A 14,415-nucleotide genomic window follows, 5' to 3' on the forward strand; every position below is an offset into this window, starting at 1 on the left:
TTTTTAAAAAAATTTTTCAAAAATATACCTTTTATTTTATCTAAAAGTAAGACAAACTCCAAAATGACTCGGCCAGCAGAGCATCCCCTTACCTTCTTCATCTGGAGATCCCACCGCCCTTCACTGACACCTTCTGGTCCTTATCACTAAGTCAGTGTTGCATTAAACCACACTCTAACCTCGACCTTAAGGGGGTTGAAGGTTTTCTAAACTGTTAAATGAAAAAGACATTTAAAGAAATACATATTAGCCAAACATGGTCCATTGTTAATTGTTTTACTTAACTGGACACAGAAAATTGAAGTCAACTTTCAGAAGCAACTAATTTTTAATTATTTTTTAAAATAAGCATAGCCTAGGTGTACATTTATGATTTGATTTTAGTTCATCTTCCTAACTTACAAAAATTTTAGACCACCTGGTAGTTGAAGCATTGCTCAGTTCAGGAAACGTTAAGTTATTTCAGCGTCCATTTAAAAATTCCACAAGTGTAGCTTCTCAGATCTATTACCAAATGCACCCTGGTGTGCATGTGCCCCACAATTTACAGACAAAGCCTGGCATTTAGTTAATCTATTGGGGTAATGTTCTTTTTGTAATTATGAGACTTCTACCATTCTATTCGATTGTATATAGAATTCAAGAGAAATTAAAATTAGCAGCTTTTCTCTTCATTTTTTAGTTTTCAGAAGTTTTAAATAAGAACAATTTAAAGGCTCCACCAATCCTTGCAAAAAAACATTGGTACTTCTATTTTAATAAACATTTCACTAATTTTTTATTTTCAAATAGGCTTTAATACCATCTCACCACACCCCAGCTAAGTTACTTTTCAATCTCTACTTCATTTTTTATACCACATTTCTTTTTTTAACTTTGAATTTTGTGCTTTGTTTCCTGTACCACACTTAGTTGGTCTTTATATTTTTCAATCATTTGTTTTATGTGATATATATTCTTACCCAGTTATATTGGTTTTTCCATTTGAATCAGAGGCAACACATACCTACCAAGTTTGAGACTCAATATACTCCTGGTTTACACAGAACTTATAGTAATTTGAGCATGAAGTAGGAAAATATGGAAAGAAACATCTGTTGAGATGCTTAAAATTGACTACAGTTACTTTGAAAAACATAATGCCCTAATCATTACTAATTCTTTTATGTTTAGGGTCACAATATGAATCATGATGAACTCCTTTAAGCTTGCTGTGATAGTCGTAAGTATTTCTGCAGTTTTGCTGCAATTTAACAGTAATCAATTATGCCTCCACTAGTTTTTAAATATGACCCACTATTTATTTGTCTGTATTTTTTAATGCTAGTGCCCTAGTGAACATCTACTTTTTTATCCCTAAGTCCACAGTTAAAACTGAGAATCAAGGTAGAAGTATGGCATCTCTAAATGATTTCATCTTTTAAATTAAGAAGAGAAGTAGGTGAATTGAATACAGATAAGGCATTTCACATATAACAGTTTAAAAGTTTTTTTGCTTCCTTTCAATTACCACATTTCAATCTTCATTTCAATTACCACATTGAATTGTATTTTTCATGCTACAGAGGTTATAAAATTTGAAAACAAAATAATTCTAAAATATTTAGTGGATTCTTCTATTTCCAAAATAAAGTTAGTTAAAACAACTCAAAAATTTTGAGGTTGTCAGAGTAATCCTCAGCTTATTGTACAACATGCTCATATATATGCAAATTAATATTCTCTCCCATTTTCCAACAAAAAAAACTCAATAAGGATGTCTGAACATATTTTCACATTCTCTTTAAAAACCTATCACATTCCTACACAACATTTAGAAAACACCTCAGCATAATCCAAGATACTGTTTCTTTTTGTCTCTCGAACTTTGTAGAACTCCACTTAGAGAGCATTCCTACTGAAATTTAACAAGTTATTGCACTGCCAGATGCCCAGTTATTTGGGCTGTATCCTCACAAACACATTGCTCAATCATAAGATATACATCCAGTACCTGAGAATGACATCCTACTTTCTGAACATTTAGTTCCTTTGTAGAAAATTCTCACCCTATCCTAGCATTTGCCACCTTACAGTTTAGTTGTAGAAATTGTTTACTCTGATTTTGGCTGATATTATGAGATACACATATAGGTTAAATGTACTCTCGCTTCAACTTTTCTGACAGAAAATTCCAGCAGAGAAAAATAGCATATTAAAAAAACAACAACAACAAAAAAAATCTTTATCTACAGTTTTTAAATTCTGGCAACATGGCAAGAAAGGATGGCTTTACAGAAGCGAATGTGTCAAAAATTCTAAGTGCCTGCGAGATGAAGTGCACAGTCACAGAAAGCAGTCACTGGCAAAGGAATGTCAGCCACTTACCAATGAGATGCCAGACTCCCCTGTCCTTCCTCTGCGACTCTCAATTCCCCTCTCCCATCCTCCTGCCCGTCGGCACAGTTCAGAGAGAGCAGTTCCTTGGGTCCTTCTCAGCCTGTGGCAGAAGAGAATTGCGGAGTTCTTAATCATTCAGAGGGAATCCTCCAGCTTGCCCTGCGTCTCTCGGAAGAGGGGACCCAGGTAACGCATCCTTTCCGCCCCGAGCTTTAATGGCACTTTGGCGGCCGCCTCCTCGCAGTTATGCTTCCTGACTCCGTAGTTGGTTATATTGGGAAGTAGGTGCGACGCCTCCTCGGGCTGGTGTGTTTGGGGCTCGCGTGTTTTCCTCCAATGCGTCCGCGCGCCCCGCGCCCCGCGCCTCTGACTGGCTGTGTCCTTCCCGGTGCGGTCCCTCGCCCCTCCCCGCTCGCCCGCGCTGTCGCCTTCGCCCGCGCCCAGCGCCTCACTGCCTCTCGCTGAAAAGCTTCATTTAGCATGTCCCCGGGCTTAAAGGTCTGTTTGCCTCAAGAAGGGTTTTATATGTTTCTCTACTCGTGTCGCTCGTCCACCGGTATCTCCCTTCGCTCTAAGGACGCAGGGCTCCCCCCACCCCTGCTTCTCGGCTCAGCAACCTTGCGAATTTCACATGCATAGATTACAAAGCAGACGTGTGCGCTGCTGGCTGCCTGGGAGATCGCAGGCGACTTCTGCCTCTCCTCGCCTCTCCGCTCTTCTTTCTGATTCCAGAGTCAGTGGCTTTTACCTCAGACAGCAGCCAAGACCTCTGCGTTCACTCAGGTCGGCTCCAGAGTGGACTTTTCACTTTGGAGAATTTCCTTAGGTCCTGCCTGGGAAGCGCTTCTCTTTGTTTATACACTTGAGAGTTTTATCTAAGGACTCTCAGGCTCTCTGACTGTTTTTCCTTCTCCTTGTTTTTTTCCCCTCGTGTCAGTTCTAAATAAGCGAAGGAAATAGTCGGCTTAGTCTCAGACAGCAGCCCTTTTTCTGAATTTTTATATCACAATGGATGTAATTGGAAAAATAACACAGGTAGTAAATCCACAGTGTGGCAGCTTTAGTGCCATTGTTCAGCAAGTCCTCCCCTCTACTTTTCCTCTCTCAGTCTCTGAGTCATTCTCTAATTCTCTTGATTCATTTGATGCTAATTGAGCATTTGTTCAATTATATTACATTTCTTTTGCAATGCATTTCCATAGAGAAAGCTGTTTGCACCTATATTTAATGGAAAGGAGATGCCACATACTGTTTTCTTTTTCTGTACGTCGACAGTATAGGAAACTGTATGAGAGCCTCAAGTTACACCCGGTGTCGACTGGTGTCCCTTTTCCATGTGTGTGAGTCCAGCCTGACCCTGCACTGAGGCTGATTCTTCGGCTCACTTAATCCCCCGATGGGTTCTGACTGGCTCTAATTGGCAAGGAGAGTACAGTGCCATGCAGCCTGTAGCTGGAAGCTTTCCTGCCACGAGCTCTGGGTTCTTTCTCTTGCAGCCTTTCTGGTAATTAAAATTAGTCTTTTTTCTGTTTCTTGGCTTCTTCTCATTCATCCACACGTGTTGAACAAGCATCCAGTCTCTGCTTTTAATGGCTACCCTCAGGATCTAGGCTGATTTCTTGTTCCATAGCAAAGACAAATTTGTGTGTTCACATTTAATGCTTCTCTACCCTTTCAGACTTTTTATTTTCTTTTTCTCGCTTTCCAGTAATTAGGTTATTTTCTTGATGTGTTAACTGAGGGATTGTTGCTGAGATTCGACTTCTCTGGGCTTTTTCTCTGCCTCACTGGCTCCACTCCTGTGTCAGGCTGTTTCTTCACAGAGAGAATCACCAGGACTTTTATAACCTCTTTAAATATATCACAACATAGATTCAAAGTCTAAGAGCTTAAAGCACTTTTTTTAATTGTGCAATGAGGTTTCTGCCTTTAAATGTTTATTATAATTGAGCACATTCAGCCTTAATAGAGGATAGAGAGGGCGAGCTTGCTTATAGTTTTCCTCAGTTCCTAGAACACCTTTAGATTACATAGGATTTGATAACTTTGGCATATGCACCAGTATCTCATATATTTCATATATTTTCTTTCAATTAGCGTTGTTTCAGAAAGGATTTAAGTTGGTTTATAGAAATTTATTTAATTAAAAAAATTAATAAAAAATGTAGGTCAGTCAAATCAAGACATAGGGTCAAGTGATACATAGCAGCACAGATAGGAAGCCAGGAGTGGGGTTTAGAGAGAAAAATTCATTTATGTTTTGTTGGAAATGGCCCTAAGTTTACCTGATTCATGGTACGCTCCCACAAATAACGTGAGCAAGGAAATTTAGGTTTCAAATGATATAGATGGATTAAATCTTTCTTCTTTTTTAATAAAAGAATCTAAAGGCTTATGAAATTTTTACTTTTTTTAAAGGAAGCAATATTATCGCAAGAATTGGGCATGAACATATGTTTGTAACAAGGAGATGATGTAATAGCACTTTTCCTTTGTAACTGATAATTGAGAGGGAGAGAAAGGAGATGTTGAACCTGGTTAATTAGGAATAGTAAGGTCTATTTCTGTCAGTTCAAATTTAGAATGTTAGCTTCAAGTCATAATTTGGGGGTGACTAGATTACCTGACTCCTTTTCAGCAGGACCCAGAAAGAGTGACTATCTACTATTTCTTTCATAACTTGTAATGTTCTATTTTATAGCATTATTCAATTATATATTCTATATTAATAGTATATATGTATTCTATATCAACAACTATTTATGTATTATACACAATATTAGTCTTTCTGACTTCTACAGCTTTCTGAAAAATTTAAAATTTTGCTATTTTGGAGTTTATTTTTGTGCTGTATATTTTTTAAATTGTTGAGTTTGGAAAGTGAGGGATCTACAGATTATGTACATCTCTGTATTCTATTATATCCACAGTATTCAGGTATAAGCATGTGAATGTTTGAAATTAGAGAGAAAACAGCAGTGCATAAAGTAAGAAGCAGGAAAAATTTCCTTGTAGTAAGCCAAGGGGAAACAAACTAACATGTTTTCTGAGCATCCCACAAATATTTTCACATGCATCATAATTAAGATTTTCTATTATTCTCATGTGAAAATGGGATTTTAAAATATTGTCCTGACTTAGAATTGTCTTTAAAAGACATAAGAATATTCATGCCCCATTATAAAACCCCAATGCTGTTTACTTAAGTAAATTCGTTTTTAAAAGTTCACTTGTTTCTCTCCATTTCAGAATATTAGTAACATCTTAAAATTAACCAGCTCATTGTCTACCCTGATTAAAATATCATTTGAACATAAATGATTTACCAACATTGTTTGAAAGTGGGACAGGTGGTTTAGTGGGTCATCTTCTCTATGCAATGGTTTTAGTATCTCGACTTAACTGCCATGTTGCTTATCTGATCTTGTTGTCTAACCATCTTTGTGTAAATGTCTTAATCTCTTTATCTCCTGGTCCCCAGTGGGCAAGCGAGCAGATGCAGCACATCTGTAGCAGTTGAGTTGCCTCTAAGCTTTTGTCTTATTTGTGTAACAGATTTTTTTTCTTTAAATCATGCCCTCCTTTTTCTCTCCTTTCATTTGACTCGCATAAAGTTCTAGGTTCTAGTTAATATACCTCAACTACTGTTATATTTCAACAAACTGCCCCATGAAACGTTGGGAAACAGCAATACTCAATTCAAATCAAGTTCAGTCCTCTTGCTTGGATCACCTGCTTTGTTTAGTGGAACCAATTTCAGCATTTGCATTTTCCATTTTCATGTTTTAAACCTCTATGTTAGAGGTTAAAAACAACAGCTAACCTTCAAGTACTTAGAAATAAAATAAAAGAAGTCAAAATCTCGCATCGTTGATGTATACTAGTATTCTCTATAAATATAAATAAAACCGGAAGATCCAAAAGTAAACTTTTACTTGAACTGGACAACATATGATGGTTTTAATTTTATTTTGAGTTTCTCAGAACATCAATTTTAGTACTTACATCACAGCTGTTTTGTGAAAGCAAAAATAAACATATCTTAATCAGACTTGGAAAATATACTGACTTAATTAATTGAACAGCTGCTTCAGTAACCAACACTAAAGAACAGAGCCTGCTTTGTGGATTGTTGATAACATCTGCAACCACAACCAATAAGAAGTGTGAGAGAGGAACTCTAAGGTGCTCACTGTGCGAATGTTTACTCACAGAAGCAGCGGGGGTGACTGACCACTTCTAGCTGGTCCTCATGCTCACTCTCTGCCATCACTTGGTCTAAAAAAAATGTTCTTCCCTAGAAAAGAACAGAAAACACTGGCAGTTAAACTAAGATTTTAGGAAACGGGAGAAAAAGTCAAAATCTTATTAATTTAAAGGTAAAGTTTGCTTATTATTTGTTTCCATCCAGTAGCTTCTGTTAGATAAGAACTTGCATTTTTTTCTTAGATATATGTTCAGTCTCAAGGATGCTTATCAACTTTAATACATTTACTTGTATAGATGTCTAAGTTTCATTTTGTATAGCACTCTCTCACCAAGATCTCTTAGAAAGTTGTTTCCATAAAAGAGCAAAGCCTAGGATTCATTTGTTCATGACCAGATCATGTCTCCATATAGTCTCTGTTTACACACCAATCTTCAAAATCTGGGACAAAATCTCTAATGGCTTCCTGTATTCTGTCTAATTCCTTGTCTTATTTTAAAGGATTTTTACAGTGTGTTGCATCTTAATCATTTCCCGTTGTTTTCCTGTCTCCCAGGCACATTAATTTGATCTTTCTTTGACTTTTGGCATTAAATCAAAATAACCTTCCTTCAAAAAGAATGTTGCTATCAAATACTATACCTGTCTTTCCAGTCCAGCCCTCCCTGGTCTCTTTTATATCTGGACTCATTTTTTTTTTCTAATTCTTATTTATAATCCAGTTTAAGAATTTTCTGGAGGTCTTTACATACAGAACTAGACTGTATGCTTCCTGTGGACCAGGAACTAAATTTCCCCCACATGCTGCTGAAATTTTGTGTTTAATCTTTTTTATTGGTTGAGTAGTGTATGTATAGGAAGCCTCATTTGTCTGTCTGAGATTCGCTTCAAGAGACTCCTTATGAAGCAGAAACTGAACATTTTCATCACCGGCTTTTTTGTTCACCAGTCAGCCTGTAGTTAGTAATTGATACCACTAGATGGCACTCGTGTTCTAATTAGGGATGTCATTTAGGTTGTGTCCTAGGGATTTTCTGATTATTTTGGGGGAACTGAAAGGAACCCCCAAATTAGCGATTGAGGCCATCAGAAGAGTTATGTATACGATTTGACATATACCATCGAATAAACACATCGACAAGATGCAATGTTTCAAAATGTTTAATAGGTGATCTAGCACTTCGAGGCACAATAAGTGCCACTAACATTTACTGAGGGCTAGCTATACACTAGGCATTAAAAAGGTGTGCTTTAGATGAACGGTTCCATTTTATCCTAATGGTCTAGCTGAGACTCAAACTCAAGTTGATTGCCTACACTGATTATTCTTAACCAGTTCACTAAATCAATCCCTAGTTTGGTTAGAGTAAATTAATCAAAGCATCACAAAACAAGTTGTTGGTACCAGATGCAGAGAACAGAACTCGTGTACAGAAAACCCATTAAATGGAAAATAATTTTAGTACAAGCGCATAACAAGATAAAATATCATATTAAACATTTGTTAGCAGTTTATGGCATTTTTGTATATTCTCAGGGACATATGATTCATTCAAATAACATTTATTAGGAACGTACTACTCTAAACACTGTACAGAGATAAATGAATATAAATATGAGGTTTTAGCAAAACTTTTTTCATAAAGTGAATATATTTTGACTTCAAAAGTAAATATATATTCCTCTCATTCTAGTGTTTTGCCTGAACCATATCTGATTCAACATGCTAATTTGGCACATAACAGCCCACATTTTTGGAGGAAAATACATAGTTTTAACAACGAGTGCTGTTTTGTTCAGAAGAGATTGCGTTTTGGTGTTCCAAATTTATTTGCCATCAGTCCTATTTATATCTGGCTTGCTTTCTTTATAAATTAAAAAAAAAATCATATTCCTGTCACCATGTCAGATTCAGCCTGGTACCTGGAAATTGGCTGTGTCCTTTCTACCTGACCCACCAGCAGCCATCCCTCATAGAAATTAGTAACAATGAAGGAATCAGGACTCCACTGGCAATTGTTTTGATAATGGGGGAGGCTCCTTCTAGAATAGCTGCATTGGCTTTGCTTGCTGACAATGGTAAAAACTTGCTTTGTGTGTGTGAAATTTTGAGATATAATTTATAACTGTGCAAGTAGAGATACAACACCAATATTTTATGCTTAAATAGCACCTTTCTTGTAAGGATCCCAAGCCCATTTAATCTGGCAACAAAATTAATCAATATAGTATAGCTACATGACACTGCTTTCATATCCCTCTCATTATTTCCTGTGCCACATCGTTTGCCTGCATACACAAACTTTATGTGAAAGTAAAGAATCACATACTGTAACCCTGCTTTCAGTGCAATTGGGGAAGAGATATTCCTAACAAGGTGAAAATAAATTACTTCAGGTGCCAAAGTATAATATAATGCAACTTTATTATCAAACATTAATTGATTATTAATTATTAGATCACAAAGGGCTGACAGTCTTACAGACAAGAGAAAGGACTCTATCTTGGACAGTCTCAAGGAAAGTCGAAAGACTGGACAAGGTGGAACGATATCAGCTCAGGCTTGTGCTAAATAATGTTTGCTAATGACATAGCAGATACTAATAAGAACCCAGCAGCAGAAGAAATCATATGAAAACCCACTGAAAAATATATGAAACAAGAAAAAATTGACAATGTTTGCTAAAAAATGACAGCAGTGGGTGTTATATACTCCCAGTGAGCCTTAGGACAATTCCACTGTAAAAAGAACAAACTTCCTACCCTTCAGGGCTTGTCACTGTTGGTGGCAATCAGCACAATTAATGTCTAATGAGGTATTAGTATTAGTGAAAACTGCATGTTTGACTACGAAAAGTTTGAACACTTTAATAGAAAAGTCATTAAATTAGAGCTTTTTCAGTATTAGATTAACATGGGGGAAAAAAATCTTCAGTTTTCTGACCAACAAGTTAATCTTTTACTAAGGGCAAGAAGAACCCGATTTCCGGTTCATGGAGGCCTCCCTGGGAGGATTGAGACTCTAGCCGGTTTCCACTGCAGGCCACCATCTCTGCTTCCCAGGTCCACTTTGCCTGTTGCTTGTCCGTTGCACACATTCTCTGGGCAAAGCAGAGGACACACATGACAACCTTCTAAGTTGATCAAGCTCCAGCTGTCCCATGTTCTACACACCAGAAACAGAATCGCGTGTTTTCTCCCCACCCTTTTTCTTTCTTTACCTCTCTTCTCCTCTGACCTGATTTAGAGTTCCAGCTCCTCTGCTTCTCTTAGACTGATTGGTAGAAACACAAATCTTATCCTGGTTTGTTCTCAGTTGTGTTCGTTACTTCAAAATGAAAATATGCTTTCTATGGAGGGATAGGAAATACATTTCTTTGTCATTTTTAAGCCTGAATTGTTGACTTTGATATTATTCTGGTATTGAGTAAAACACGTTTGTGCTTCATTTTTCACTAACTCTTGACTACAGATTGTGCACACAAGTATGTGAAACACAGGAACCATTTTTATGCTGAAGTTAACATGGCATAAAACATCAGGAAACCTTCCTTCTGATACCTCAGGTGGACTTGTCTCCTTGGTGGGGTTATTGTCTTGCTTACTGAGGTCAGGGCTGAATCTGGTAGAAACAACCAGTAGTACATTGGCTTGTCTTTCCCAATATAATAAACTTTGAGGTTACATTCTTTTACTTCCATCATAAACCAGTGTTATATTTATTTCCTGTAAAAAGTTTTCAAATAAGCATCTTCAACTCTTCTACAAAGTTCATACAAACTCAAAACTGATTATTAACTCTCAGAGCAATTTGGATTTTAACAAAGGTCAAATTCTCAACAATAAAGCCTTCTTAATGGAGAATATACTTATTAGTTAACAGATTAAAAAGTGCATAAAACACAAGTGTTCTAAATGTTGCTTGAATTGTCCTTAACATGAGTAAATATTTTATTCCTTTTATTTCTTTTCTGGGGATTTATTTTTCTTATGTTATGTATTTATTTTTTAATGGCTTTGTATTTAAGGAAAGAGTTCTGAAAAGAGCTTTTATTTTCAGGATTCTTAATCTGAGATTTTGAGGTGTATGTAAAATTACATTTTGTTGTCTTCACATGGTAAATTAATATAATAATTAATACAAATTGTCACTTTTTAATTCACACAATCTTTTAACAAATGTTTTTACTACTGATTATGTGTATACCTGGGTGCACCATATCTGTTCTCAAGGAGCTTATAGTCCAGACGTATAAATGTGATGTCCGAAGTGCTTTAAGAGAGAGATACTCAGGATTCTGTAGGAAGACATGGGAAAACACCTCTCTGTGCATTAAAGGGAGCCCTTCACCAAGGATGTGCATTTGAACTGGCTCAGAAGAATGAGTAGAAGAACTGACCAGAGGTGATTAAAAATGTCTATGTCTATATCCACATTCACATGTCTATATCTTCATCTATGTATATATCTAGATCTATACTTGTATCTATATGGATATTTATATTGATATCTAATCTATTCAGCCCTATCATAGGAGCATAGTGTGCTGTCTCAAATTCATGTGTCAGGAAAGTTCAAATTAATGAATTAATGAATTTGGGTAGATACTGCAGCCCCTGGCAAGTACAGAGCAGGAGATGACGTTGGAGTAAGTAGCAGGTCCCTTGAGAAAAGATTTATATATCATCTTAAGTAACTGGAATCATTGCAAAGTCTTAATCAAGAGGAGTTAATTCCACAGATGCATAGGCTTGAAGCAGAGAAACCAGTTTTAAGGGACTATTATAATATTTGTAGCCGTGGGTCATAAAAACAGAAGCTAAGAATGTACAGGGCAGTGGACTGTGGCGACTTTTAGGATAGGAATCAAGAAGACTTGTAGACTGATTAGGCTTGTGTGAGGGTAATAGAGAAAAGTCACACTGCATCAACTCTTTTCTTCTAGGGCAGCACAACTAGGTACACCATGGTGAACAAAATAGATAAGAAATAGATTCTGTCCTCTCAGATCTTAGATTTCACTGGGAGATATAGACAAGTAACCAAGACAGTATACTGAACCCGTTGGGCTAAGCAGAACAAAAAGGGAACTCTAATTACTCAAAAGTAATGGGTTTAGCTGAGATACAGTATTTAACGGGTATTTGTGAGTGCAGTTTTGTAGATAGTGACATAGATTCCATTAGGAAGTTGTGCTGAGTAAATCTGAGTACCAGTGTTTAGAGGTTATAAATCTTGTTTTGACTGTAATCAGGTACAGAAGTGGAATAAATAGGTTTACTTATTGAGAATGATGGCATGAGAAGAGGGCAAGGCCAACAATGGGACCTGGGGGAACATCACATTTTAGAGTCAGAGGAATAAGAACCAATAGTGGACACTGAGAAGGTAATATTGTGTATGTAGGAGGAGAATCAAGTGAAAATATGTTCAGGGAAGCCAAAGCTGGAGAGAATGTCAAGAAGCAGGTCGTGCATAAATGCATCAAGTTCAGAAAAGTGAAAGGAGATAAAAATGAAAAATTGATTTTTTATTTAGCTTCTAGGAGTTTAGGAGTATACACAGGTATGTTGCAATTATGAAAAGTGCCTCAAAAGCAATGGATAGCATGAAAAGGTCATCAAAATTTTGATATATTTGTTTTGATGAAATAGAAATTCAGAGAAAGATTGAAAAAAAAAGTTCCACCTGGTGTTACTTTATTTGGCTGGATTTAACTTGGGGGTCAACAGTAGTAATAAATTTGAGGGTTTTTTTTTCCACTAAGGAGATACTTCTCAAACATATCATCTTATCATTCCTTTCTGTTGTTGCTATTGTTGTTAGAGGGAAGATTAGATCTTAGGAATTCAATTTCTGGTGCCTAATCAATATATAAAATAGATATAGACATTTTTTATATGCACATATACATATATACATTACATTTAACTCTTACATTTTAAGAAGAATTTCTTCTTGAAACAAAAAGGACACTATAATATAGAGCCCTTACTACAGCATGTATATTATTTTATAGCAACACAACACTTGTCAATTCCTAATTGAGCGAATCTAGGCAGCTTGAATGCTTAAGGAACAAATTAAAGGCATAGGAAAACTTACTCATTTAGATTGGTCCCAGTTAAAGTGATCTTCCTTGACTAAAATCCAGTTAGATTAGTCATACCTGACATCTTTATTTCTTTACGCCACAAGCAAATGTAACTGAAATATACTGTGACATTCTTAATTGTAAAATACTGTCCAGTGTATATTCTTTGTCATTAATGATTAGAATAATAAATAATACAATTCTATTTTATTTATTTATTTATGTAGTGTGTGAGGAAGGTTGGCCCTGAGCTAACATCTGTTACCAATCTTCCTCTTTTCTTTTAACTTGAGGAAGATCGTTGCTGAGCTAACATCTGTGCCAGTCTTACTCTATATTGTATGTGGGATGCTGCCACAAGGTGGCTTGATGAGTGATGTGTAGGTCCACTCTCAGGATCCGAACCTGTGAACCCTGGGCCACCAAAGTGGAGTGCACAAGTTTAACCACTATGCCATTGGGTCTGCCCCTAAATAATACAATTTTAAAACTCAAACCACCATTGCTAGATACAAATACAAATATCATATATAATTTCCCTCTAATAAGCAAACAAAAGAATCCTCCATGTAATCTATACCATTCACTTAGAAATGATTTCCTAAAATCTAAAATAATAAAATGCCATCAAAAGAAGTAAATACCTTCAGGTTGATTTGGGGAACTGTGGGACAAATTAAAATATATCTAGCTGTTTCAGAAAAAAGGCAAATCAAAAAAGTCTTTTTGGGAAACATTCCTGTACTCAAAGAATGAACAATGCTTTTCTGAAAACATAGCAGGTATTTTCCATACCAATGAATGGACTGGCATGATTCTTAACTATTACCTTATAATGAGAATGCAAAATTATTTTTACAACTTCTTTCGAGTTTGTCATAAGTTAATTTGGCATATGCATCTTTTTCATTTTCTTGCATTTTCTGGAGATGGATGTTTAAATTTGGTCTTCCAAAATGTTTTATTTAATATATAAAAAGCTGAGCAGAATACATATTTTTATTTTGGCTTATACTTGTAGACATGAATTTTAATTAACTCGGCAACAGCTGATAAGATTATTAGCATGTACAAAGTGTGCAGTTAATAGAAGCAGAACTAGAGGCAATTAGTGGAATTATGTGTTTTTTCTACCAAGAAACAGTATCCGAAATACTAATTGTTTATGCCAGTCCAATCACTGCAAATATCACTAATAGCATCATTAAATCAATGTAACACTATATTATAGGCACTAAATAGACTTACTGATTTGGTGTCATATTGGCACAGTGATGAGCTTATTATTTTCCATGACCTATGTATACACTGGAGAAACTTGGTTTTGCAACAACATTTAGTTTTATATATTTTCAAAAGTTAACAACACGCTTATTCTGTACAATGTCTCTATGTCACACTCTTAAGATTACTTAATGACCTTTAAGGTTTGTAGTTAATTAATTATTTTTATGCATTTATTTTTTGTAATAAAGCTCTTGAAACGGTCATGAAATAAAAGTGCTATGCCCTAATGACTCCAGAAATGGAGTATAAGAAATTTAGTAGTAATCATTTTTTTTTTTATCTTAAAGATCCATATATTTTACTTTTCATACTTCATATCATTCCATTAGCTGCTGGAAAACTCCAATGTACACTCATGAGAGAAAGTAAAAAAAGCAAATACCATCTTAGCCTTGTTATGAATATACTTTGATTTCATGTCCCTGCTGACAGGGTCTTTGGGACCCC

At 35.9% G+C, this 14,415-nt stretch overlaps 1 protein-coding gene and 1 long non-coding RNA gene across 4 annotated transcripts in view; one reads left to right on the top strand and one right to left on the bottom strand.

Annotated features, from left to right (window-relative positions):
• CNTN5 (contactin 5) overlaps positions 1-2,506 on the bottom strand; it is a 1,141,798-nt gene extending 1,139,292 nt beyond the window's left edge. Inside the window, exons 1-2 of one of the 3 annotated variants that reach the window (XM_070490391.1) lie at positions 2,368-2,504; positions 93-211 (exon numbers count right to left, since the gene is read on the bottom strand). The gene's annotated coding sequence lies outside the window, so the exon portion shown is untranslated. Of the gene's footprint in view, positions 1-92; positions 212-2,367 lie in introns of all 3 variants that reach the window. The other 2 variants (XM_070490393.1, XM_070490392.1) reach the window with 2 other exon arrangements.
• The window catches only part of LOC139041111 (uncharacterized), a 118,982-nt gene continuing 106,995 nt past the window's right edge, over positions 2,429-14,415 (top strand). Inside the window, exon 1 of the long non-coding RNA XR_011495714.1 lies at positions 2,429-2,565. This is a non-coding gene — a long non-coding RNA (uncharacterized lncRNA). The remainder of the gene's footprint in view (positions 2,566-14,415) is intronic.

Source organism: Equus asinus, chromosome 20, assembly GCF_041296235.1.
Source record: "Equus asinus isolate D_3611 breed Donkey chromosome 20, EquAss-T2T_v2, whole genome shotgun sequence".
NCBI classification, from domain to species: domain Eukaryota; kingdom Metazoa; phylum Chordata; class Mammalia; order Perissodactyla; family Equidae; genus Equus; species Equus asinus.